The 27,592-nt window shown below is 35.8% G+C and overlaps 1 protein-coding gene across 9 annotated transcripts in view; it reads right to left on the bottom strand.

Annotated features, from left to right (window-relative positions):
- ZZZ3 (zinc finger ZZ-type containing 3) overlaps window positions 1-27,592 on the bottom strand; it is a 97,080-nt gene that overhangs the window by 22,768 nt on the left and 46,720 nt on the right. The gene's annotated exons all lie outside the window — the stretch shown is intronic.

Here is a 27,592-nt window from a genome sequence, read left to right as displayed (position 1 = left end):
CAGGCAGGCTCACCCAGGCTCAATATTAGGGTGATGGTAGTGAGCGGAGTGCTGAAACATATCCTCTCTACAATACTCTGAACTGCCTGCCATACTTCACCTTCAGAAGTCCTCTCCCACTAAGTGAATAGCCAAAGACTTGTCGTGGTATCTCTATAACAAAAATGATCTCTGTTTTAAGCAAGAGTTGCATACTTCTGTAACACCAATGTAAAAATGGCTATGAGTCTATTAAATGTTCAGCAAACTGTTGAAAGCACAATTAACAATAAAGAACAAGCAAGAACAGAGTTACAGAAAAAATAAGCAAAGACTTGAAAAAAGTGCTGTAGTTGGGGCACAAAAAGTGCTGTAGTTGGGGCGCCTGGGTAGCTCAGTCAGTTGAGCATCCAACTTCATTCAGCTCAGGTCATGATCTCATGGCTTGTGAGTTCAAGCCTTGTGTGGGGCTCTGTGCTGACAGCTCAGAGCCTGGAGCTGCTGTAGATTCTAGGTCTCCCTCATTCTCTCTGCCCCTCCCGCTTCCTCTGTCTCTTAAAAATAAATAAAGACATTAAAAAATTTTTTTAAAAAAGGGCTATAGTCAGTTGTTGACACTAGGAAGAAAGCCTTTCTTTGAAGTCAATAAATTGTAACAATTTTTACTGTACTTAAATTATTCTATAACTCTTAAAAAATATTTCAAAAGATATCATAAAGAAAGTACAATTTGCTTCTCTTTAAACAAGATAAAATGATTATCAAATTGAAAGGCCTATATTAAACATTGGTAAAAGACTTAAAATCCAGAATAAGTTAAAAGACTTTAAGAAAATAGTAAATTCAAGTCTTCTAGGCCACCTAATTTGAATTCTTTCCTAAGGTATTCAGATTTTACCAGTAAGATTACCACATATATCCCCATGCAGAAATGGAAGGAACTGTAAAAACCTGGGGTTTAAAAAAAAAAAAAAAATATATATATATATATATATATATATATATATATAAATAAACAATAGGATACAAGCAAACATATTTTCAGTCCGACCTGCCCACTCACTTCACCTCCAAAAGCAAACTACCGGAAGCTGATCCAGACATCAATCAAGGCAAGATTCACTTGTTCATTAATTTCATAAATTATTTACTAAGAGAGTAAGACGCTAAAACTTTAATAATTATCAAAGTAAATCAGGCATGGACCTTAGGTATAACAGAGGAGCTACAATTACACCGGGGGGTGGGGGGGGGGGAAGCTGCATAGGACTGAATAGACAGGATTCGCCATTTTGTTGGGGATAGGATGGGTATGTGAGGGTCCCTCATACTACTCTACATTTTTATAAGTTTGAAATTCTCCACAATAAATTAAAATAAGAAAATTTCAACTTAATGGAGGATGTGGCCACTGTATTCCTCCTGGGACAGATCAGATCATACCTCCTACTATATTTAGTTCTGCTTTAAGAGAGACAAACAGGTTCATGAAGAGACAAGAAGGATGAGAAAGTATGTAATAAGAAATAACAATAGTGTCTAACATTTACTGAATGTATCCTATAAGCCATTGTTGTATTTTAACTATAATAACACAGTCCTCATTATAAACTTGTAAGATATGTACTATGATCTCTATTTTACAAATAAGGAAACCAAGGCACAGATTAAGTAATCTGTCAAGATCATATAGGCATTTATTGTGGAGATGTGAGGTGAAGAATAGTTAAAGACTCTGAGAATATTTAGCCAAGAAATTAAAACCTCCAATAGAATACTGTTTCAATCTTTATTTAATACACAGCTATGTAGAAAAGGAAACAGACTTGTTTTACAGGGTCAAGGGTCAAACAAGAATCAAATTATAATAAAGGCACAATATGAAGAAAAACAGTGTCTCAGTCAAAACCAATAAATGATGGCAGTATAGCACCCAGCACCACAGATGTTCATACAGATATTGAAAGGGAATTCAAGCACTAAAAATCCTCACCCTCTTTAATTCCAGTAAAACATGCTACTTTCACACGTTTGCTACCCATTCAACAAAGTAATCTTAGAATGATTTTTTTAAAATGTATATACTTTTGTATGAATTCAAGTAGAGTAAGAGCATTCCTGCAAGGACAACTCTATATTAAATTTATCAAAAAATATTTATCTATTTCTAAAACTGAATCCAGTGCTCCAAACAGTAGGCTTACCTGTGGCAAGGAATTGTTATTTTATAAACTGTCAGGTCTTCAACATAAGACAATGTTAGCTTTTATGGAATTATATTTGACTAAAACATAAATACTTTTCAATTCTAAATCTAAGTTATTTCACTATTCTTCATTATCCAAGCCCTCTAGAATTCTTTATTCACATCTGTGAATATAAAACATGTATATGAAAGAGTATACATAGGTAAAATTTTTGGTGTCTGGAAGAGAATACCAAGAAATTAGCAGTCTAGAAGTTTCATTTTAATGTCCAATCTCTATACACACTGTTAGAGAGACAAAGAAAGAAAGAAAAAGATTTTATTTTCAACTGAACCAGAATCCTTCCCAAGAAATTAGATTTCCTTTTCTATTGTGGAAACAACTCTCAAGGTTGCATGGCATTTGCTATCTTAAGAAAAATGAGGAAACATTAAAAAAATTAACATTTATTTATTTTTGAGAGACAGAACATGAGAAGGGAAGGGGCAGAGAGAAAGGGAAACACAGAATCCAAAGCAGGCTCCAGGCTCTTAGCTGTCAGCACTGAGCCCGACGCGGGACTTGAACTCATGAACCGCAAGATCATGACCTGAGCCAAAGTGTGCTGCTTAACCAACTGAGCCACCCAGGAGCCCCGGAAACATTTTTAAAAACCCAAGTTGGGGGGCATTCTGCCAAAAAGTTAACCTGATTGTTCAGTCATTAAATAGTGTCATCACAGAAAAAAATACATATATAGAAAGCTATTCTAGACCAGAGGCCTACAACCTTTAGCCTGTTTGTTTTTATGAACAGAGTTTTATTAGAACATAGCCACATTCCTCTGTTTACATAATGTCTACGGCTGCTTTTTAGCTACAATGACAGAGTGGAATAGTTGCAAAGTGCAGTTGATCTCCAAAGCCTAAAATATTTATTAGCTGACATCTTAAGACAAAATCGGCTAGGCCTTGCTCTATTTTAAAGATAGACAGATATGACAACCAAACCAAACATAGCATATGATCATGAATTAGGTCCCACAGGAGGACAAAATGGACATTTCAGGGGACATTTTTGGGGATAGATGGAAAAATTTAAATATGGATTGTAAATTATAACATTTCATTGTATCAATGCCAGACTGCTGGGGTATAAGGTATTTTAAGGTTATGTAGGAAAATATTACAATTTTTAGGAGATCTATAGTGAAGTATTAAGATGAATCTAAAATATACTTTTAAATGGCTCCGCAAAAAAATTATATATAATATATAATTGTATTCTATTCAAATATATATATTTATTCAAATAAATATATATATATATATATATATATATATATATATAGTACATGGGATGTGAAGGAAGATGAGGAGACAATATTATAAAGCTGAGGGGTGCCTGGGTGGCTCAGTTGGTTGGGCATCTGACTTCAGCTTAGGCCATGATCTCTCGGCTCATGAGTTTGAGCCCTGCATTGGGCACTGTACTGAAAATTCAGAGCTTGGAGCCTGCTTCAGATTCTGTGTCTCCCTCTCTCTCTGCCCCTCCCCCCCTCAAAAATAAACATTAAAAAAAAATTTCTTATTGGTAAGCTGTTAACAACTGACGAATTTAGCTGAAGGGCATATAGATATTTATCATACTATCCTTCTAGCTTTTCTAACGTTTATAACTTTTCTAAATAAAAACTGAGTAATGGAGAAGCTATTCATTATGCTTTGCTACTGAAAAAGGACAACTTGGTTAACCTGTGAACACTGAACTTGATTAACAACACTGAACAAAACTAAAGGAAGGTGACATAAAAATAAATGTATTCATTTAAACTGTACAAAGAAAAGGAAAAGGAGTACTTAAAAAACTTATAAAAAAAATTTATAATCCAACCAGCATGCTTTCACATGTGTTCACCTGTGTACAAATGCACACATGTGTGCACTGGTGAGCAGGAGGAAGTAAGAGAAAGAAGAGAAAGACATACAGTGGATATTATTTTCAACAGGATAAAACTATATAAAATGAATCAGTTCTCAGAAATAACAATCAGGCAGTTTTAAATAATAACAACTTCCATCCTAACAATTTACCAGCGTAAAACAATTTAGAGGAAAATGCTTCAACTTACTCTACACCACCATTTCAATCAAGTATGGTATTTCTACTTTCTGCAAAATACTGAGCTCAACACATATATAATTTAACAAAAATTATTTTGATATGAGAACATACATATTTTAAAATTATCAACTTAGTGAAACAAAAGCTGTGATACTTTCTTTCCCTTCATGAAGGGTTTCAAACACTGAAACTATAGAAAAGCAAAAATTCAATAATTCAGAAATGATTTCTTAGTATGAAAATTAGATGATCACAATCCTTTTATGATATTCTGTGTTAAGACGGAAATACCTCAGCTTCTGATAAAACGCCTTTCCAAGTATAAAGATCAATTCTGTACTGAAAATAACTAAAAATGCTGAATTAAAGACAAGTTAAGAAAAAACCATGTACAGTACCTGTTTATTTTAAAATCATGGAAGAACTTGTAAGACAATAAGAGTTTATTATCAGGCCAAAATCTAACTGAAGGCATAAACGGGGAATGTCAAAAGGAGCACAAATCTTTTGCCTTGATGGCAGATACTGGACCATGTAAGCTTGGGCTCAATTTTCTGTATTTCACTTGCCCAGGAAACAAAAAACAAAGCCACTGAGATAGATAGATAATAGGAGATTATAATAGGAGATCCTCTTCCCTCAGGCTCATCTACCCCTCACTCCCATCCCATAGAAAAGTTACTTTGGGACTGAGAAAAGAAGCAGATAAACATTTCAATCACAAAAAACTATTACCACAAGACAGTCCAAATCATACTACCAGGGTGGCCTTAAAGAACCATGACTATTGTTTAAGCAGTGCTTCTGGACTGATGCATACAAACCCATCCCCCACCAAGATACCCACAGAAGCAAATACAATTTTCTCTGGAAGAGAAATTCATCCTTACCCTACACCTCAAAGATAACCCATAAGGAGTTTCCCAAAGAAAATAAAAGCTCACACTTAAAAATTACCAAGCATACAAAAAAAGCAAGGCACACAGAGTAATAAAAGACAAGCTTGAAAACAGGGAATAGAAAAGTACAAAAACTGACTATGGTACTTTGAAAAGGAAGCAAATTCAAATTTTTAATTTTTTTAAAGTTCATTATTTATTGACAAAGAGAATACACGCAGAGCCTGAGTAGGGAGGAGAAGAGAGACAAAGAGAGGGAGAATCTCAAGCTGGCTCAGTGTTGTCACCACAGTACCCAATGCAGGCCTTGATCTCCCAAACCATGAAATTGTGACCTGAGCCAAAATCAAGAGTCAGACACTTAACCGAGCCACCTAGGCACCCCCCCAAAACTTTTTAAATATAGTAATTAAAACTAAAGGCTCAATGGGGACAAATTTCCTCTCTCAGAAAATGCAGACTAGGCAAAATCAAAACAAATCCTTCACTGAAGACAAGCTGAAAAAAATATTTAAAACCTCTAAAAGTCACAGAGAGCTAACAGAATCATGAAATGTTACCAAGTTAAGGTGGAAACCAGGAAGTTAAAACATGTTAGGGGGCACTTTTGCCCTGGAGTAATTTATTGATCCAGAAGAAGAATCTGATAGCTTAAAATGGCAGAAGATCAAAATTAGGAGTCTAGGGCCTACCAAAGTGGCGTAGGTGAGTCGTATGTAGAAATATAGGTTTAGTAGTGCTGTGGTGGCTAGCATGGTTGGAATGATGATTATTTCGTTTTTGGTCAGTTCTTGGATGGTAGAGGCTCTGGAAAACAACCCTATGCTTTCGCCTTGAATCCTGAAGGGCTACACCCCAGGAATAAGGGTGCAAAAGGAAGTAAACAGCCCTCTCAAAATGGACTAATATGTCTCAGTTCATAATTAACTAGTAACGCTGAAGATGCACATATCCCAAGACCCAGATATCCCATATGTAGGTATGTTAGTTGAAGAAACTTTTGAATATACACAGCAACACATATTTATAGGAGACCTATTCATAATACAAAACCAGAAACAACCCAAATGTCCATCTAAGAAGAATACTGTGGTTTAGATATACAATGGAACACTATACAGCAAAGAAAATGAACAAAGTACATCTATGTATACCAACCCAGATCAGTATCACAAACATAGCACAAAAGAGTACATGCAGTGTGGTTCATAAACTAAACTAAAATTTTATTATTTAGGGATATACTATAAATGGGAAAACAAGCTAAGATCAAGCTCAGATAGATCAGCGTATTAGGCCTTCAACCTCTTCTTCAAAATGAAGAGTCTCTAAAATCACTTTCCATTTCCAGAATCCCGAGACACAGTTTGAGCATCTGTATTTAAAACCAAAAACAGGGGCACCTGGGTGGCTCAGTTGGTTGAGTGTCTGACTTTGGCTCAGGTCATGATCTCACGTCCATGGGTTCGGGCCCCACGCTGGGCTCTATGCTGTCAGCTCAGAGCCTGGAGCCTACTTCAGATTCTGTGTCTCTTTCTCTTTCTGCCCCTCCCCTGCTCGCGGTCTCTCAAAAAAATTAAAAAACTCTAAGAAGATAAAAAAATAAAAATTAAAATAAAAACAAAACAAAAACAGAATTCTGAAACATGTCCTTCATAAAGAAATACCACTCTAATACAATAAGGAACAACTGCAAATTTTCAACAATGATGATATAAGAACACATTTGCATTTGAAAGGCTAATATGGCTGCAGTGTGTAAGATAAATGAGAAAATGGCAAAAGAAACAATATAGAAAGCTATGTAGCTGTTGTAGATTACATTCTGAACACCATATTTAGTACTGAAGTATACTCAGAAGTTGCTAACTAGGTAGGGTTCTGAAAGGCAGAAAAGTTAAAGAAATGTAGCTAACACAAAAGAACATATTAAAACTGTCTTAAAGACATGGAAAGACTGCTATGTAGAAAATGAAGAGACATTTCAAATCACCCCAAAGTCAAACTCACATCACTAAGTAGAAATTCTAACGAAGAATCTGAGGCTCAATACAGCAAGGATTCCATAAAGTCGTGAGTTCTGTGTCACTAGTTAAGGTCAAATAGACACTGAATGACCACCATCAAAGGTGTTATATTAGGTGGAAATCTCACTTACACCATGGTCAGTCCAAGACAAGAGTTTCTAAGGATGCTATAAAAGAGCATTTAAAAAATAAATTTCTCCAGTCTGCCAAGGCTACATATTATGATTCCAATTATATATTTTATAAAAGGTGAAACTACAAAGACAATAAAAAGATCAGAAGTATGGGAAAAGGGAGGAGGTTTAAATATGAAATTATTATTGAAATATATCACTAGTGAAATTATTCTACAGGATACTGTAATCTGGGAGAGCATACATCATGCATTTGGCAAAATCCATAAAACTTTTGAAGGACAAAGAATGAACTATAAAGATATACAAATTAAAAAAAATCATCTAGAAATTCAGAGGATCCCTAGGAAGGAATATAAACAAACACAAGACCTAACTGTATTATAAATCTCACTGAGGGGGTAAAAAGGAAAAAGTCCTGACCTAGGTCACTTTGGAAATGAGTGGCATCTCTAAAACTAAAGGCAAAATGTTCTGCACATAAGCACTATATTCTGACAGTTATTTTCCATGGCAGTAAAAATTAACAATTCTAAAATTGCTATACATTTATATTGTAAACAGGGAGTCCTGGGTGGATCGGTCAGTTAAGCGTCCAGCTTTGGCTCAGGTCATGATCTCACCGTTCCTGAGTTTGAGCCCCAAGTCAGGTTCTGTGCTGACAGCTCAGAGCCTGGAGCCTATTTCAGATTCTCTCTCTCTCTCCCCCTCTCTGTCTCTCACTCTCTTTTTCTGCCTCTCCCCAGCTCATGCTCTCAAAAATAAACATTTAAAAAATTATAATGGAATTAAACAAATAGGTGATAGATGGTCACGTACGTCAGTGCTGCAGTGGGAATTTACAGATAAGAGGAGGCGCTAGAATAATCTAGTGGTAATATAATAGATTAGAAGTAGAATCAAAATATGAACTCATGTTTCTCTAGTAGAGATGCAGAAGACTAAACATAGAAATACTTAAGGATATGTGTATACATACAAGTTACTATACACATATGTATTTTTCTCATTCTGTCAGCTGAGATAGCTAAATAAAAGCAATCACACACCTGAGTAGCAATGAGCACATATAGCATGCAAACACAGGCTTCTAACACCATTCTCCAATAACAATTCTAGGAATGGGGTAGGAAATATGTAAAAGTCTGTAGTATTTTGAAATGCCAGAAAGTAAGAAAGTCACCTTATTGAGACACATGAACCAACAGACAGGTTCCCAATGGCTAAAGCTAGAACAGTATTTTTTTAAATGTTTGTTTAGTTTTGAGAGAGAGAGGGAGTGAGAATACACACAAGAGAGGAAGAGACAGAAGATCCGAAGTGTGCTCAGAGACAGCCTGATGTGGGGCTCAAACTCACGAGCTGTGACAGCATGACCTAAGCCAAAGTTGGATGCTCAACCAAACCACTCAGGTGTCCCAAGACTGTACAATTTATTTTAATTTTTATTTTGTTTTAAAAAAAATTGAATGTTTTACTTATTTTTTGTTCTTTTGAGAAAGACAGTGAGGAGGGGCAGGCAGAGGGAGAGAATCTTAAGCAGGTTCCATGCTCAGCACACAGCCGATGAGCCCGATGTGGGGCTCTTGTCTCAGTGACTATGAGATCATGACCTGAGCCGAAATCGAGTTGGACATTTAACCAATTGAGCTACCCAGGCAGCTCTAAATATTTTTAAGAAAACTTGTAGATTTAAAAGTTTAAATCCAGAATATATTACAGAGTTCCTATTTATCTATTTTTAATCTAATATTAGTATATTACAATTAATGAATCAATAATAATACATTATCTAAAATCTACACTTTATTTATTAGTTTCAACCCCGTATCTTTTTGTTATGTTCTGAAATTCCTTCAGGATACCAATTAGATTTAATGTTCGTGTCTCCTTTGGCTTCTCTTGTCTGTGGCAGTTTCTCAAACTTAACTTTCCTTATTTTTGATGACCTGGGCAATTTTGAGGAGTACTGGTCAGGTATTAATAGATTTTTCTTTACTGGAATTTATCTGATGTTTTCCTCATTAGGTTGGGGTTTGGGGAGAAGAAAACAGGAAAAGTGCCATTTTTATGTTATACCAAGGGTATGTACTGTTAATATGATTTAGTGCTGTCAACATTGACTGGATGACCTGGCTGAGGCAGTATTTGTCAGGTTTCTCAAGACAACATGTGCTTTTTTCCTCACCCTTTCTATACTGTTTTTTTTTTTAAAAGAAGTCACTATGCATAGCACATTCTTAAGGAGTGGGGAGTCAGGTTCTCTTCTTGAGGGCAGAATATTTACATAAATTATTTGGAATTTTATTTGGAATTCTGCTTGGGAGATATTTTTTTTGTCATTCAATGATTTATTCAAATCAGTATGACTCAAATATTTATTTTTATACCTCTACTACTTTATTTTGTTGCTCAAATTATTCTTTGAGTGCCGACTTTGGTTCAGGTCATGATCTCACAGTTCATGAGTTCGAGCCCCACATCAGGATCTGAGCTGGAGCCTACTTGGGATCCTGTGTCTCCCTTTCTCTCTGCCCTTCCTCCACTCATGGTCTCTTTCTCTCTCTCAAAAATAAAACCAAAAACATTAACAAAAATGTTTTTTAATCTTATAATCTTCTCTATAACCACTATTGTTTTGTTATCTTGGAATAGCAAAAGGGAAAGTACTTAGTTGAGTATGTATTTAAGTTGAAATATCAGAATTTAAGAGATCTCACCTAATTACTTTAAAATTAAATATTTTAGGGACACCTGGGTGGCTCAGTTGGTTGAGCATCTGACTCCAGCTCAGGTCATGATCTCATGGTTCATGGCTTTGAGAGCACCAAGTAGGGCTTTGCACAGACACCTTGGAGCATGCTTCAGGTTCTCTGCCTCTCCCTCGCATGCACTCACTTGCACACGTGCTCTCTCTCTCTAAACATAAACATTAATAAAAAAAAGAAAATCTTTCAAGAAAACTAAACTCTGTATTAACAAATTTACTGTCATTTAGTCTTGGTTAAACTTTATCACACTGACCAATCACTCTAATGGTTCTAGAACTCACCAATTTATAAATAATTCTCAGGTGCTATCTCTGTTCAACATGAACACAGATAGTGTATCTACTCTGCTTAAAAGTGATAACTGCTCAGACCACTTCAAATGCAAAATTCTGTCAAATAAATCTAATCTGCAGACCTACTACGGTTACCCATCTAAAGTCACTAAATAAGCACAATTCTAGACTTTCAGTTCTAGTGTTTCAGCACAGTAGTCATATCAAAATACACACCACTATGCCTGGCATAGCTATATACTCCTAAAAACTACATTCTGATGTGGAGACTGAGGTGAGGAAAAGGCTAAGGACAGCAATATTATTACAATCATGTAACTATTAGACGAATGTACTTACAGCAAAGTATATTTAAATACGTTAAGGGTTTTTGGGTGTTTAACTGGTAAAGCTGAACTTAAAAATTTTAAATCACTGGTGATTTAAAAACATTTTTTACTTATAGTAACAATACAATCTCATAACTGTACTACTATTAACTTTACTCTTCGTATAGCTATTGTTACCTTACTTGTACTCTTCCTATGAATCTTTAGAGCATAAATTAGTTATGTTCAGTATATGATCATGATCAAAAACTCTTTCAAGTAGGTATTACCACCACTTTATAAATGGCATAATCAAAACCTGAAAGCGTTAAGTACTCGTAGATTCTTGCCATTATTCTTTTCATAATACAATTATTTACATATCCTAATTTATGTACAATAGTGAGCTCAGATCGTATACAATGGGAAAATTAGCCTATCTATACCTAAAATTCAGAAATTAACCAAAACCTGACTGAAGCCTTAATTTCCTACCTTATATATATTTTTAAGTTTATTTAAGTTTGTTTGAGAGACAGAGACAGCATGAGCGGGGGAGGGTCAAAGAGAGAGGGGAAGAGAGAATCCCAAGCAGGCTCCATGCTGTCAGCACAGAGCTTAACGTGGGGCTCCAACTCAAGAACCCTGAGACCATGACCTGAGCCAAAACCAACAGCCGGATGCTTAACCAATAAGACACCCTGGCGCCCCTTCTGCCTTATTTTTAAATGGCAGGAAGAGTAACAAAATTAGCCTATTTAACAATTTTTCCTATTGACCTACAAATACAAATACTAATTCAATAACAGAATGCAACAGAAGAGAAAGAATGCCATTTTTTATTGAACAGATCATAAACAGAGTAAGCAATATTTTAACTAGAGCATACGTCATTCATAATTAAAGAGGAATTTGATAACCTCCAACAGCTGTAAAAAACATCTGCCCCCTTCCAATTTAACACCTTGAAATAAGTGTAATTTCTAATGTGTTTCAAAGGGTATTTTCTTTTCATAAAGGTTTCATCAACAATCCTGAAAATACAGTCATTCATTCTTTCAGTAACCTCTATAATAAAAGTTATCAGCTTTTTCTTTCCAGAGTCTATCTGTGTACCTGGAAGCTGGCAACAGGCCTAGAGGAAATCTACACGGGAGTCCACTATTTCTCTGTACATCATTTTTTAAAAAAATCAAGTTTGACAGTTAAGTTGTATTTCTTATCACTGTTTATTTGACTTAACATCAGTCAGGAAAGATTAGCCAGTTGGTTTGATTTAAACAGAAGGCCTAAACAAATGTACTTCTATACTCTGATGCTAAAGTATGAATTTTTAAACATTTTTCTTAGTTCCAGAAGTAATTTCTAGTAAGCTATGTGAGAACAGAGAACTCAACATCCTCATATGTTCTACACCCATTCCCTGGATCACTAACCTTGCTGACTGTTTGCTTTTGAATGTATATGTTTGAACTGAGGTTTACTAACATCTCAAAAATTTTCAGTATTTGATAGTATGAGTCCTTACCTCTCTTTGCACCTAAACATATTCCCATGCCTCCTATGTTGTTTCTGGTTAAACACACACACACACACACACACACAACAATTTATGTATGTCTCTATTTAAATTATAAACAATTTTTAAACATCAAACTGTAAGAAAAATTTTTACTTACATGGCTTTCATTGAAAAAAATTCTAAAGGCAAAGTATAATTGGTTAGAAAAATTAGCCTGTATACTAAAAATAGAAACATTTATTTTTCATAGCTAAGAGAAAAAATTATCCATGCCAAGAAAATCTGTATTTACAGAGTATGTCCTTATATAAACCATTTAGTGTTTGATGATCTTTACTTTTACCACTTCTTTAGGTTAAAGTTGGCAAGTTTTACCTTCAGTAAACATCATCTAGCTGCTGTTAATTTATTGGTCTTTAGTACTAAACATAAAATCCGTAACATAAATAACATGTAGGGATAACTTTTCCATCTGCCGAGAAAAGTTAGTATAACTGACATTTCTCTTAAATTAGAAGCATATTTTCACTTTCATTTAGCAGAGTTATACTTTCAAATCCTAACCATAAATAAACTTGTGATGACCAGATCCTAAATAATTTTATTAGTATCAAAAGAAACAAAACTTATTCTCTACTCCTTTAAAAAGAAAAAAAATCCACTATCTTTAAATGTTGTTTCTCAGCTATTTAGAATTAGCTTTTCTTAGTATGTATGGCAAAGTATTTCTTTGCCACCCTACTGCTCCTTAGCACAAAAGAAGAAAATGAAGATTTGGGGGTGTGGAGGTTCTTTTTTAAATCCCTTACAATATCTTTAGGAGGATACATTTTATGTTTATTTTTCATGTATTTTTTCTTTTTTTTAATGTTTTATTTATTTTTGAGAGACAGAGAGAGACTCAACGCCAGTGAGGGAGGGGCAGAGAGAGAGGGAGACACAGAATCCAAAGCAGGCTCCAAGCTCTGAGCTGTCAGCACAGAGCCTGATGCGGGGCTCGAACTCATGAGCAGTGAGATCATGACCGTCATTTAACCGACTAAGCTACCCAGGCACCCCAGATTTTTAAGTATTTTCTAGTTACACAACACAAAGAACAGAAAATATAAATCATGGAAAGAAATAAAGTCCCCAAAAATCCAAGATCAAACAGATAGTTATCACTTTTTTATCTTTGGGAAAAATAAATTATAATAAGGTATGATATACTGTAACTCAATAAAATGGGGATATATTAATAAGAAATTTCTTATCCATGATTAAACATGTCACTATTCTTCTAATGAAAGCTTCACTTCTTAAAGACTTTTGAAAAAATTATAAAAAGGGGATTATTTAAAAATTACCAACATTATCCTTAAGTTATCCTGAAGACTTACCCTTAAGATAAGTCTTTAAAAGCCAAAATCTTTTAAAATTATTTCATTTACAAAAAAGTTTATAAAAACACCTATTATATGAAATATCAATCATGGCAAATATTTTTATATGGCCCAAAAGGACTCTGCTTATGTATACATTAAATATACATTTAATTTAGACCAATTAGACTGATTAAAATCTAAAAACCTTACAGGGGCACCTGGGTGGCTCAGTCAATTAAGTGTCCAACTTTGACTCAGGTCGTGATCTCTCGATTCATGAGTTTGAGACCCCCACATGGGGCTCTGTGCTGAGAGGTCAGAGCCTGGAGCCTGCTTCAGATTCTGTGTCTCCCTCTCTCTCTGCCCCTCCCCAGTTTGGGCGCGCGCTCTCTCTCTCTCTCAAAAATAAATGTTAAAAAAAAGTTAAAGAAAAAATCTAAAATCCTGATAATACAAAATGCTGGTGAGGATACAGAGCAACGGAACTCTCATTCATTACTGATAGGAATACAAAACAGTACAGCTACTCTGGAAGACAGCTTGGCAGTTTCTTACAAAACTAAACATACTCTTACCATAATATCCAGCAAGTACAAATTTAGGTATATTTCCAACTGATCTGAAAAGCTTTGTCCACACAAAACCTATATGCAAATGTTATAGCAGTTTTATTAATAATCACCAAAATCTAGAAACAATCAAAATGTCCTTCAATAGGTAAATGGATAAACAAACTATGATACATCCATAAAATGGAATATTATGCAGAAATAAAAATGAGCTATCACACCACAAAAAGATATGGATGAACCTTAAGAGCATACTAATCAGTGAAAGAGCCAGTCTGTAAAAGATTCATAGTACATATGACACTCTGAACAGGCAAAACTATGGAGACAGCAGAAATATCATTGATTTCCAGAAGCTCAGGAAGGGAAAGAGGGTAGAATAGATGAAGCAAAGTAGATTTTTACAGCAGAAAAACTATTCTGCTATAAAACTATGACACAGCAATGGTAAAAGCTGGGCATTACCCATTTACTATAACCCATAGACCTTTACAGTATAAAGAATAAGCCTTAATGTAAGCAAATTTTAAAAAATCTTCTAGGAGGTCAGTAATGCAAACTGTGACAAAAAGGATCTAACTATGCTGCAAATGTATGAATAACATCACAGAAGAGAGTAAAAGGAAAAAGTCCTGATCCAGTAATTCTGGAAATGTGTGGTATCTGTAAAGCTAAAAAGTCTTACACACAAGACCTACACTCTAGTTGAGAAACAGCTCCCATGGGAATGTAGGTTAACAATTCTGATACTATTGTATGTACATACTGGAACCAAAAAATTAAGTAAACGGGGCGCCTGGGTGGCTCAGTCAGTTAAACGTCCGACTCTTGATCTCAGCTCAGGTCTTAATCTCAGGGCTGTGAGTTCAAGCCCTACATTGGGTTCCATGCTGGTCATGAAGCCTACCTAAGAGTAAATGGAGACAGACAGCTTTATCCCTGTTGCAATGAGGATTTACAGATAAGCAAGGGGAGGAGAATAGAATGATCCATGTGGTAATATAAAAGATTAGAGGTAAAGTAAAATTATAAAACCATGTTTAGCTTGGCACAAATACAAACAGATTAAATACAGACTTATGGATGTGTGTATAGATACACACATCTTTTTAAATATAATTTATTGTCAAAGTCATTTCCATACAACACTCCACACATAGATTTTCTTGGTTGATCAACTATCATAGGTCAATAAGAGCAACATCTCAGAAGCAATGAGCACAGATAGTATCCAAATACTGGTTTCCAACACCATTTTCTAATAAAGGGAACTGGGGTTCCTTAGAGAGACAGCTGATTCTGGGACTAGGGCAGGAAATATACAAGATGAGTCTGGAATATTGTGAAGTGCCAGAAAGGAAGTGCTCAAAAACCAAACGCAACAAAAATACACCATCTTGATGATGCACAGGAACCAACAGAAAGGTTCCTAATGGCCAAAGTTAGAACAATTTAGGCATCATAGTAGTACTAAATTATAACCCAAGGTATAAAAATAAATACTGATGAGTCTATACTGAGATAAATGACTGAATAAATCAACAAAAGAGAAAAAAATCTCTCATGCAGAATTCCAAATAATTTACATTGATTCTCTTTGTGAGCTGTGTAGTGGCTTCTTTCTAAAGAATATAGAAAGTATGGAGAGAATAACTTTACAGTGCAGATACCTGACAAATACTACCTCAACCAGGTGATCATAGTCAACATCAACTATAATAAATCATATCAATAGCATAGTATATACTATACATGATAAAAATGGCACCTCACATCTATGGTTTTCCTCCCATCCACAATACTAGTCTAACCATGAGGAAAACAGGAGATAAATCACAGTAGAGAAATACCTATAATACCAGACCAGTATCCCCAAAACTGCCCAAGTCATCAGAAGTCTGAGAAACTCTCACTGCCAGAAGAAATTTAAGGAGACATGAAAATTAAATGTAATTAGCATCCCAGATGGGATTCTAGAACAGGAGGACATTAGGTAAAAAGCTAAGGAACTCTGAAAAAAATGTAGGCTTTATTACATATACTAGGATTTTATTGTATATGGTTAATCAGAATGCATCTGTTCATTAATTATATTGTGCTAATGTAAGATGTTAATAAAGGAAACTGGTTGCAGGGTATTATGGGAACTCTCTGTACTTTCTTTTTAATTTTTCTGTAAATCTAAAACTACTAAAAATTAAAGTCCATTAAAAAATATAGTAGAGGGATGCCTGGTGGCTCAGTGGGGTAAGTGACCAACTCTAGATTTTGGTACAAGACATGACCCTCCTGGGTTCATGGGATTAAGCCTACATCAGGCTCTGAGCAGAGAGAACAGAGCCTGCTTGGTATTCTCTTTCTCTCTGCCCCTCTCATGCATATGCATGCACTTTCCCTCAAAATAAATAAACTTAAAATATATATATAAGGATCTTTTAGTTTCTTCATTGGAGTAGTGAAACCTGACTACTATACCCTCAAGACTGTCATATAGACTAATAATAATAATTTAAAACTTTTATAATGAAGAGCAGAAAATGCCTGAACCTAAGAGTCAGAAAACATGGAAAAAGTAGCAACTCTGCCACTAATCATGCCAAGATTTTGAAATCTTGGACATGCCTCACCTTTTCTAGTCTAAGATTTACACCTATAAATAGAGAGAGAAGACAGCCTCTGAAACCATTATCACTACACCAGCTGTAAAGTGATAGAATAAATCTTTTTCTACTAGCTCCTAATATTAAACAAAAGAATTCTGTAGTACCTCTAATTTCAAAGAGAAAAATAAAAGCCTGGTTCAATGACAGGGATGATTAGCATAAAAGCTCTGCCACTTCTACTAAAGACAACTAGTCAAGAATACAGGTGAACCCAAAACACCAAATGATTTATGATGGGCAACTTCTGACAACCTACATTGCCCAATAACCTCTTTTTGGGAAGACTTCCTTCCGGAAAGGATAGGCCAAGGGAGACTTTGATTCCCTGCCCCCAACCATTAGCTCCACCCTTGACTAATGATAATTTTGCCAAGGATGAAAACTGGACCCAGGGAAGCTGATCTATTCTATAGTCAACAACCAGGCTTCTGTTACAGAATGTGAAGAGGATCTAGAGAAGAAAGGTCAAGAAGAGAGTTGGGAATAGGGCAAGCCTAGTGGGAAGATCTACCATTTGCAAATCAGAATTAGAGGGGGAAAATGAACAAAAAAACATTAGTAAAAAGAGAAAAACCAGTCTGTACCGCACAAAGTATGGGTAAGAGAGTATAATCTTTTTAAAATATGTTTTAAATGTTTATTTTTGAGAAACAGAAAGAGAGTGTGTATACACATAAGTGGGGAAGTGGCAGAGAGAGAGGGAGACCAAAAATCCAAAGCAAGCTCCATGTTGTCAGCGCAGAGCCCAGCATGGAGCCTGAACTCATGAATGGTGACATCATGACCTGAGCTGAAATCAAGAGCTGGATGCCTAACTGACTGAGCCACGCGGGTACCCCTGAGAGTATAATCTGAAACCAAAACATTACCATTTCACAAGGGTTGGCTAGGCTTTATTTCCTGACCTTGAATATTCATAAGATTACCTACTATTTATTTAAAATAACCTTTTATATTTGATATACTTTTGATGGGTTTTCTAATTCCTGCAACCAACAAGCCCTTACTAAAACAAGCTGACTACCTTGACTTTATTCCCCTCACCAGTTTTAAATTACAGTTCCTTACTAGTTGCTGGATTTTAATAAACATATTCAAATTGATTATCATTTAAAGTCTCATACAAAGGCTTTCACAGGGAATTTTTATTTTATATATATATATATTTTTTTTTTTTTTTTGAGAGAGAGAGAAAAAGAGCATGAGCAGGGGAAACGTGCAGAGAGAGAGAGATAAAAAAGAGAATTCTTTTATTTATTTATTTTTTTAAATTTTTATTTATTTCTAGGAGAGAGAGAGACAGCATGAGCAGGGGAGGGTCAGAGAGAGAGGGAGACACAGACTCTGAAACTGGCTCCAGGCTCTGAGCTGGCAGTCAGCACAGAGCCCAAGGCGGGGCTCGAACCCACGAACCAGGAGATCACAACCTAAGCAAAAGTCGGATGCTTAACCTACTAAGCCACCCAGGCACCCCGAAAAAAGACAATTCTAAACAGACTGTGGATCCTGACATGGGGTTCAATTCCACGGCCCTGGAATCATGACCATGACCCGAGTCACAGCGAATTTTTAAAGGAATATGTCAGTATTCCATATTTGTACTATGAAAAGCATGCTAAATTTTTCTCTGACATTTTGAAAGCAGGATAAGGCTTACATTTCTCCAACGATACATCAACCAACTGGAAAGACACGGTTCCTTCAAAGAGCTTGAGGTCTATTGTACATGTTGCTATGATAGCACACACATGGGGCCAATTAGTCAATCTTGGGAAGATAGGAAAGAATTCTCAGAGTACAGAATTTCTAAATTTAAACATCATTCTCCCTTTGCAGTCAGAGAATGGAAGATAACCAGTAAGATGGGGGTAAGGGTGGACAAGGGCAGGCATTTAGGCATATGAGAAAGCCTTGAGTAAAAGAATGTTATAATCAAGAAACTAACAATCTGTTTAGAATATCGAGAAGTAGACAGTAAAAATCATGCAATAATTCATTTTATTTTTAAAAATTTTTTAAATCTTATTCATTTTTGACAGACACAGAGAGACAGCATGTCATTGGGGGACAGGCAAAGAGCGAGGGAGCCACAGAAATCTGAAGCAGGGTCCAGGCTCTGAGCTGTCAGCACAGAGCCTGACAGCGTGAGGGGTGGGGGGTGTCTCCGTGAGATCATGACCTCAGCTGAAGTCAGACACTTAACCAAATGAGCCACCAGGCCCCCAATAATTCATTCTAATGAGTAGATTTTCTTCTAAAAACATTTACTCTAGCTACAGTATAGGAATCCATTGGGTAAATAGTACTCTAGCACCACAGAAAGCAATTTAGGAAGCATTTCCATTAATCCAGAAAAGATGATGGAGATGACCTAAATTTAAGAAAGTGGCACTGAGAATAAAAAAATAAAGTTGAATTATAACACTGGTAGGAAAGGAGAGTGTAGTGAAGAAGTAATTGAAGATTACTCCTGTTTTTCCAGACTGGGCAAGTGAAAAATACAATTAAGTGAAAAAATAGTGTTGAATGGTGGATGTGTGTGAAGGAAGCAATAAGTTCAATTCTAGACATATACCATTGAGTTTATTGTGGAGAAAGCAAATGGATATATCTTGCAAGCAGCCTGAAGCTTAAGAACAGTCTGACTGGAGACATACACATTTGGAAATCCATCAATATAGAGATGATAATTTAAACCACAGCAATGTGTGAAACTATCAACAGAGAGCATACAAAATAAGAAAGAAGTCAATAACCAAAGCCTAAGCAGTGCCAAAAGCAAGAGGACGGGCAGAGAAAATATATACTTGTATATATTAATTTGAAGAAATCAAATGTCAATTTTTTTGATAGATAAGAAAACTGACAACATCAGAAGTTAAAAACATTTAACCAGCATCATACTGCCACCTAAGAATTCTGTTGGAAGATTAGAATGTTCCTCAACTCTAGTTCTTTTGCAAATAATCTACAAATAAACCTTTTAAAGATATTAAGATTCTAGATTAAATGAGATAGCATCATAAAAATAAAAATACTATCCAGTCATGAATTGTGACTTAAAAAAATTGTACTTGTAAAATATTACATTTGATTCATTTAACTTGACTCTTCATATCCATATATGTTTTGAAATGTTTATGAAGAAGATAATTCAGATGTTGACTATAATCTTTTTCAATGGTACTTTCCACTCTCATTGCCAACAAACTAATAGCATGACCCTTTCTCTCCAACTAAAAGTCTAAACATAACAAAATAATTTCATGCTTTTATATTCTGATAACTGCCAGTTAAAACATGATAAAAAATACATTTAAAATTAAGAGGGATGATGATATAGGACAAGTGAAAAGAAGCAAACAACAACAAAAGCTGCATTAGTTCTCCAACATAAATGGTAAAAACAGTACAAAGTAGGAAAATAAATTTCTCAAAATAATTGACATTAACAAGAAACTAGATTAGACTACAGTCATAAAGAGAGCATATTCACTGTAGCTTTCTGATATATACTACAAATTTGGCCCCAGCCAAACCATCTGAAGGGTATAAGAAAAACAGCTAACTAAAACCTAGATACATACTCCTTCATCTTTTATGATTAACACTTGAACCCTAATAAACATTGTTTCATATCTTCTTATGCATCACATTCTCTTTTACCCATCCCCAATTTTTACTTCTGCTCAAACCATAGCAACACTTTATCAACACAACTAAAACAATGGCAAGTCTCTTTTACCCTCATTCTTCAATTCGATTTGATATTATTCCAATTTCTCTGACTTCAGCTTCTTAGGGGAAAAAAAAAAAGCTACTTAAACTAACGCTTTACTAATAAGTAAAACTAGCCCGCATTGTCACATGAATGTCAACAAAAATAATTTCCAAATGGTCAAACTGGGGGTTTGTGTCATTAAGAAGAAAACATACCTAGTGCATACTGAAATCAAATCAGAAAGTTCCACTTTCAGTCATGACAGAATAACAAACACTGACTATCCTCCTGCCACATGCAACTAGACAACTGGATAAAACACAGCAACAATTACTGTTAGACAACAGACAATATGTAGTGCAGACTATGACCTATAAGAGAGCTAACAAATAAGATAAGCCACACTATGCTCACACTTTCCACATGGAAGTTATCATTAGTACTGTGGAACAGGAAGCAGTCTTGCTGAGCAGAGGGAGAGAAAAGAGAGTTTAGGGAAGTGAGGCAGCTGGAATTTGTGGGACAGAGCACCAAAGAGGAAGAAGCAAAACAAAAAGAGAGTAAAACACCGAATATCTGTATAAGGGTCCCCCGGAGTCTTACACGTACAAACCTGCACACGTAAAGCAGGAGATGCCACAGGACCAAATGTTGTCATAAGGCTAGAGTCTTCCTTCAGGTTTCAACTAGCTAGAGTAAAGACCTTTTCAAATGAAACACCAGAAAGGCCATGCCAAGAAGTAAGGTAAACTAAACCTAGAATACAGGCTACTCTGGACTTTCCCCTAACACAGCTAAAACATAAACCTTAATAGGATCAAGCATATTATCAAGTAAATTAACTGCCCGTCAGAACAAATTTCAGTACTTTCAAAGAAAGAGAACAAAATCCAGACCCTCAAAATATTTCAAATGTCCACCACACAAATATTACTAGATATATGGAAATAAACCATAACACAGAGAATTCTGCCAACTGAAAGTGCCCTGAACAAATTGTTCAGTCTCTTCTGAGCTTTACCACTTTACAAATTCCTCTATGCTAAAATCAGAGATTAAAGAGAAAAGTTGAAGTAACTTTCTGTGATAATGTAAAAGAAATAGTGGTACACAGACCTCACTGAAGACACATACTTCACTAAAGAAACAAGTCACAAAACAGATCTTCTCATTTATTGCTGAACATTATATCTGATTGTTACTGAACATTGTATCTAATAACATGAGTATATGTGTCATGAGTACATAGGACATGAGTATATGGTGTAGTCTACTCACCTATATGTAAAAACACATCATTTTTTAAGTCTATTTATTTTGAAAGAGTGTGTGCATGGAGAGGGGCAGAGAGAGAGGGAGAGAGGGAATGCCAAGTAGGCTCCATGCTCAGAGCACAGAGCCCAACATGGGGCTCGAAGCAGGGCTCAATTTCTCAAACCGTAAGATCATGACATGATCCAAAATCAAGAGCCAGACACTTAACTGACTGAGCTAGCCAGAAGCCCCACTTTTGAGCCTACAGAAAACTACTAAAATAAAGTTCTTGCAACTAAAGTCTAAGCTTCAGTTTGTCTCAAATACTAAATGGGTTTTATTGCTGGGGTGCCTGGGTGGCTCAGTCGATTAAGCCTCTGACTCTTGATTTCAGGTCAGGTCATGATCTCTCAGTTCAAGAGTTCAAGCCCAGCATTGGGGTCTGCCTCTTCTCTGCTCACACATGTGTTCTCTCTCTCTCTCTCTCTCTCTCAGGGTAACCTTAAAAAATATATATGGGGCACCTGGGTGACTCAGTTGGTTAAGCCTCAGACTTTGACTCAGGTCATGATCTCACAGTAAGTTCAAGCCCCGCATTGGGCTCTGTGCTGACGGCTCTGAGTCTGTATCCTGCTTCAGAATCTGTGTCTCCCTCTCTCTCTCTCTGCCCCTCCCCTGGTCATGCTCTCAAATAACATTAAAGAGCTCTCAAAATAAACATTAAAAAATTTTTCTGATAAGAAAACAAAAGGGTTTTATTGCTAATGAGTACTTATTGCCATGTATAAACAACTGTTGTTTCTCTATCCTGAATTTAGATACCTGATAGCTTATGTAAGCAACAGCCTCTAAACCAAGCAAACAAGAAAACATACAATTAAAACAAACATTTCCTTGTACTAATGCTTATATATGCATTCATTTTTTTTAAAAAAATTTTAAATGTTTATTTACTTTTGAGAGGGGGAGAGAGACAGAGCATGAGTGGGGGAAGGATAGAGAAGAGAGGAAGACAGAATCTGAAGCAGGCTCCAGGCTAGGAGCTGTCCGGACAGAACCAACATGGGACTCGAAATTACAGACCATGAGATCATGACCTGAGCCGAAGTCGGATGCCCAACAACTGAGCCACTCAGGTGTCCCAATGCTTATCTACGCATTCAAAGAGAAATTCCTCAGTGCATCACTCAAGATAATTCTGCCAGGTCTGGTTATTCTGATTCCAAGTTTAAAGAGAATGAAAAGCACTCAATGAGAAGGCTGTTTTTGAGGGAGGTACCATGATAGTACTACAGACAACAAAATGAAAATCAACAAAAATGAAAAAAAGAAGAAAACTCTAAGTTACAGAAGTGCCAATAAGAACATAAAAAAGCTAAATTATAAGAACATAAAAAGCAGAGAAGCCGAATCATTTCAGATAAGCAAAGACAGAGATATTCTGGCAGTGATGCCAGAAGAGTATTACTATATAACGTGTCAGCAAAAATGACCCTGAATCAAGAAGAAAAGGGTAAACTCTACTATAAATACACTTGGATTACAACGGAGAACCCCTTTTAGAAACCATTCATATCAGTTGAAATAAAAGACATTGATATGCAAAGGGGAAAAAAAAGAATTCACTGATTATTTATTAGTCAACAGCATACTCTTCTTAAAACCAAAAATTTTATGCTAAGGACAGTTATCTCTCTCATTAATCTTGTGCCAAACTACCGGGGCCAATCTAGCTATTATATTCCACAGCCTTTCCCAATTAGTTGAGAAGGTACACCATACGTGAGTTTTCCATGGTAACCTCTGACTTTAATATACTTAAATGCATTCTAAACACCCCCAAAGTATTTTTTTTTTTTTTGGTAAATTATCCAAATTCTCTTTTTAAAGTCAAGCTGTAGCATAGGTTTTATACCCCCAATTCATACAGGGTAATTATTTTTCACAGACAAAGTAACAAAATGTTCTTTAAAACAATGAACCTAAAAACATTTCATTTAATAAGTAAAACCAGTTACTTACCAATAATGCTGATTCTCTGACAGATAAAACCAGATAATCATTATACAATTACAGAGTTTAAACTCAGACTAAAGAATTGTAAAAACTGAATACCCAGTATCTGCTCCTTGAGAGTTCTAAACCTAGAAACCCAAAAATCCACAGAATAATTCCTTACTGGATGAGGTAACCAGGAGTAGTTCATACTATAAATTACAACATGGGAGTTCTTTATCCACCTATAGATATCTGCCTCTATCTTATGTCTACCAAAAGTTCATCATACTTTCAATACATAACTTTAAAACCTTAATTGTGAGTTCGGAAATGGGGACTGTATAATGCCACCTATGCTGTCTACTTCTGAGTAGTCAAATGAGAAATTTGATAAAATCACTTTGTACCTTATGAAACACAATACAAACATAACATTTTTTTATGTAGTGCAAGATGGCTCCTCTATTACTTTCTAAGCAAAATCCATCTCTAATCCTGGAATTTTCAGGTCCCTTGAAAGAAACTTAAACAGTAAAAGTCTCACAAGTGAATCTATAAGACCTCACGAGGATTTTCTCTATGCAGCTTCTGAAACTGATGAAGTTATCAGAAGATTCATCATACGCATAGTGTAAAAGGACATATTATAATTATTTAAAGTACATTCATGTTTTCAGAGGACCAAGTTTAAAATACAATTCCCATAAATATTCTTTAATATGGCTTGAAAATGTCTTAGAAACTACATAAGCAATACTCTCTGATAAACAATAACTAGCTTATTCTTAAAACTCTTGATTATTTAAAAACTTGAAAATTGGTATAAACATTAATAATCTCATTAGTTGAGTTAACCCTTTAGAAGACCTCAAGAATCCAGAAACTCTTATTCTGACTTTTTATCCTCTGCCTGTTCAAGGAAAGTTATAAGAGCTTTAAATGAAGCTATCCAAGGCCCTTTGAATACAAATTTAAGTATTCTTGTACAAGGAGAATACAGAGACAAATTCAGAGACAACTGACCAAATCACATTTTTATTCGAAAATTTATTTTCTAGTGATTGCCTTGGAGAAAAATGCTCTGAACATTAAAACCCAGGACCTAACATCTTCTCTATTCCTAGAGCCAGAACTTCAAATCTGAGAGACCTAATTTGATGCTTTGGATTCAAAGTCCACAAAAGAGAAAAGGCAAATCATAGTTAAGTATCTCAGTCAGTCTGGCTAATTAGGCCAAAAAGGGAGTCACTAGGTATTACTGACCATTTTAACAGAATCCTTCAACCTTGAAGATCAGAGAATTTTGAGATAAAATAGTATTTCTTTTGATTCCCCACCCACTACTCTTTGAGAAAGCACATCTAGTAAAATAATCCACAACTGGAATCTTGCCAGAAAAAAAGATAATCTTCAGTTCCCCCTTGCTCATAGTTCTCCCTTTGGAAAAATAAATATATAAAAGCAAACTGTGAGTTTATGTGCTAAAGAAGAGGGATGGCATCTAGAAAGGAAACGAGTAAGTGTCCAGAATGCCCATAAACTCACTTCTCTGGCCTATGGCCTAATTACCATGAATTAGTTCCAAGGGTAGGATTCTTTTTTTTTTTTTTTTATGTTTATTTTTGAGAGAGAGAGAGAGAGAGAGAGAGAAAGCGTGAGTCAGGAAGCAGCATAGAGAGAGGGAAACACAGAATCCCAAACAGACTCCAGGCTCCAAGCTGTCAGCACAGAGCCCAACGCAGGGCTCAAACTCATGAGCTGTGAGATCATGACCTGAACCAAAGTCTGGCACTTAACTGAATGAGGGACTCAGGCACCCCTAAGGCTAACATTCTATACACAGTATCTTTTCAAACATTTACAAGGCATTTCATTAGATGACCTTATGTATGATATCCCTGCAAACAAGACAGATAAATTATTGGCTATATAGTGGGATAGGAGGTTACTGATTAAATAATCAATGTTAACTTAGGGAAGAGATGTAACTGGAATAAAGAGCTATGTCCTCCTGACTCCAGATAAAGAACTATGCCATACTCAGTGTTTTCTATCAATAACATATTTTTTAATCTGGCCATAGGAAGTACTCATTCCCTACTGGTAAAGATAGTCATGTGTAATCTGGGCAATGCCCAATACCCAGTTTCAAAAGGAAATTGTCTAGAAAATTTTACTAGCGTGAAGAGAATGAAAAAGAAAAATAAAATATTTGACAGGGTGTAATGTGTACACCTGTGTGTGCAGCAGAATAATATTCCATCTACTCCATTTATCTTTTTTTTTTTTTTACCCCAAATGCACTTTCAAACATCAGAAATTAGTTTGAGACTTCAAAGCATTAGATGGGTATCATGATGCTATCTTTTACAATGATAATTTGGGTTAAAAAAAAAAAAAAGCCAAGACAAAAGGCTCTACCTGGCTCTAGACAAAAAGCACTGGAAGAAGGACTTTACTGAAAGAGATTACATCGAACATGATCAAACACCCTCTCTCAATGTTCTTTATCTCTAACCAATACGCTAATCAAGATGCTCTCACTCTCCATCTCACTTCTCCCAACAAGCTTCCTCCAGAGGGAAAAAAACATTAAAAGTGAACTGTCAAAAGGTGCTATCTTCAAAAGATTGGAGGAAGGCAAAAACCAAGAAGGAGTGTTTTCTTTTACCCAAGATCACCCAGTAGAGCATTAATTTAAAAATACAGTCCTAGCGGCTCCTGCATGGCTCAGTCAGTTAAGCATCTGACTTCGGCTCAGGTCATGATCCCTCAGTTCTTGAGTTCAAGCACTGCATCAGGCTCTGTGCTGACAGCTCAGAGCCTGGAGCCTACTTCAGGTTCTGTGTCTCCCTCTCTTTCTGACCCTATCCTTCTCACGCTCTGTCTCTCTCTCTCAAAAATAAACATTAAAAATTTTTTAGGGGCGCCTGGGTGGCTTAGTCGGTTAAGCGTCCGACTTTCGCTTAGGTCATGATCTCACGGTTCGTGGGTTCGAGCCCCGCGTCGGGCTCTGTGCTGACTGCCAGCTCAGAGCCTGGAGCCTGTTTCAGTCTGTGACTCCCTCTCTCTCTGGCCCTCCCCTGCTCACGCTGTCTCTCTATCTCCTAGAAATGAATAAAAAACATTAAAAAAAATAAATAAATAAAAAAATAAAAAAATAAAAAATTTTTTTAAAGAAATAAATAAAAATAAAAATACAGTCCTAATAAAGCATCTACCACCCAAATTTCAAAGAACTTTGTATATCCTGAGGAACCCATGAAATAGCACTGGTCTCATTCTCAAAGGCTTAGGAATATGGAAAGTCACTTTTTAAATATTATGACTACTATCTTTACACACTCATTTTATAAACATCATCCTTCAGAACTATCAGGAGATCTCTAACAAAAAAAGGAACATAATGAGTTACGGGAAAATACTTTCCATCAATATACCAGTTAAGCCTTGGGGCACCTGGGTGGCTTAGTCAGTCAGTCAATTGAGCGGCTGACTTTAGCTCAGATCATGATCTCAAGGTCTGGGAGTTAGAGCCCTACATGCTATCAGCTCTGATCTCGCTTCAGATCCTCTGTCCCCCCCTCCCCCAGCACCCCGCTCATGCTCTTCCCCTCAAAAATAAATAAAACATTTTAAAAAATTCCAGCTAAGCCTTGAAAGGAGCATTTCTTTGCCAAAGAAACAATTAAAAGCAAAAAATAGAATTAATGAATATATTTTGTAAAAATGCACACTTCTTGAATTTTTAGTTCTTCCTCAAGACATATGTTCTTCCTC

This window comes from Hyaena hyaena, unplaced genomic scaffold, assembly GCF_003009895.1.
Source record: "Hyaena hyaena isolate Hyena2069 unplaced genomic scaffold, ASM300989v1 scaffold_601, whole genome shotgun sequence".
Classification (NCBI taxonomy): domain Eukaryota; kingdom Metazoa; phylum Chordata; class Mammalia; order Carnivora; family Hyaenidae; genus Hyaena; species Hyaena hyaena.
The sequence above is the reverse complement of the archived record's forward strand: the minus strand, read 5'-3'. Positions and strand labels throughout refer to the sequence as shown.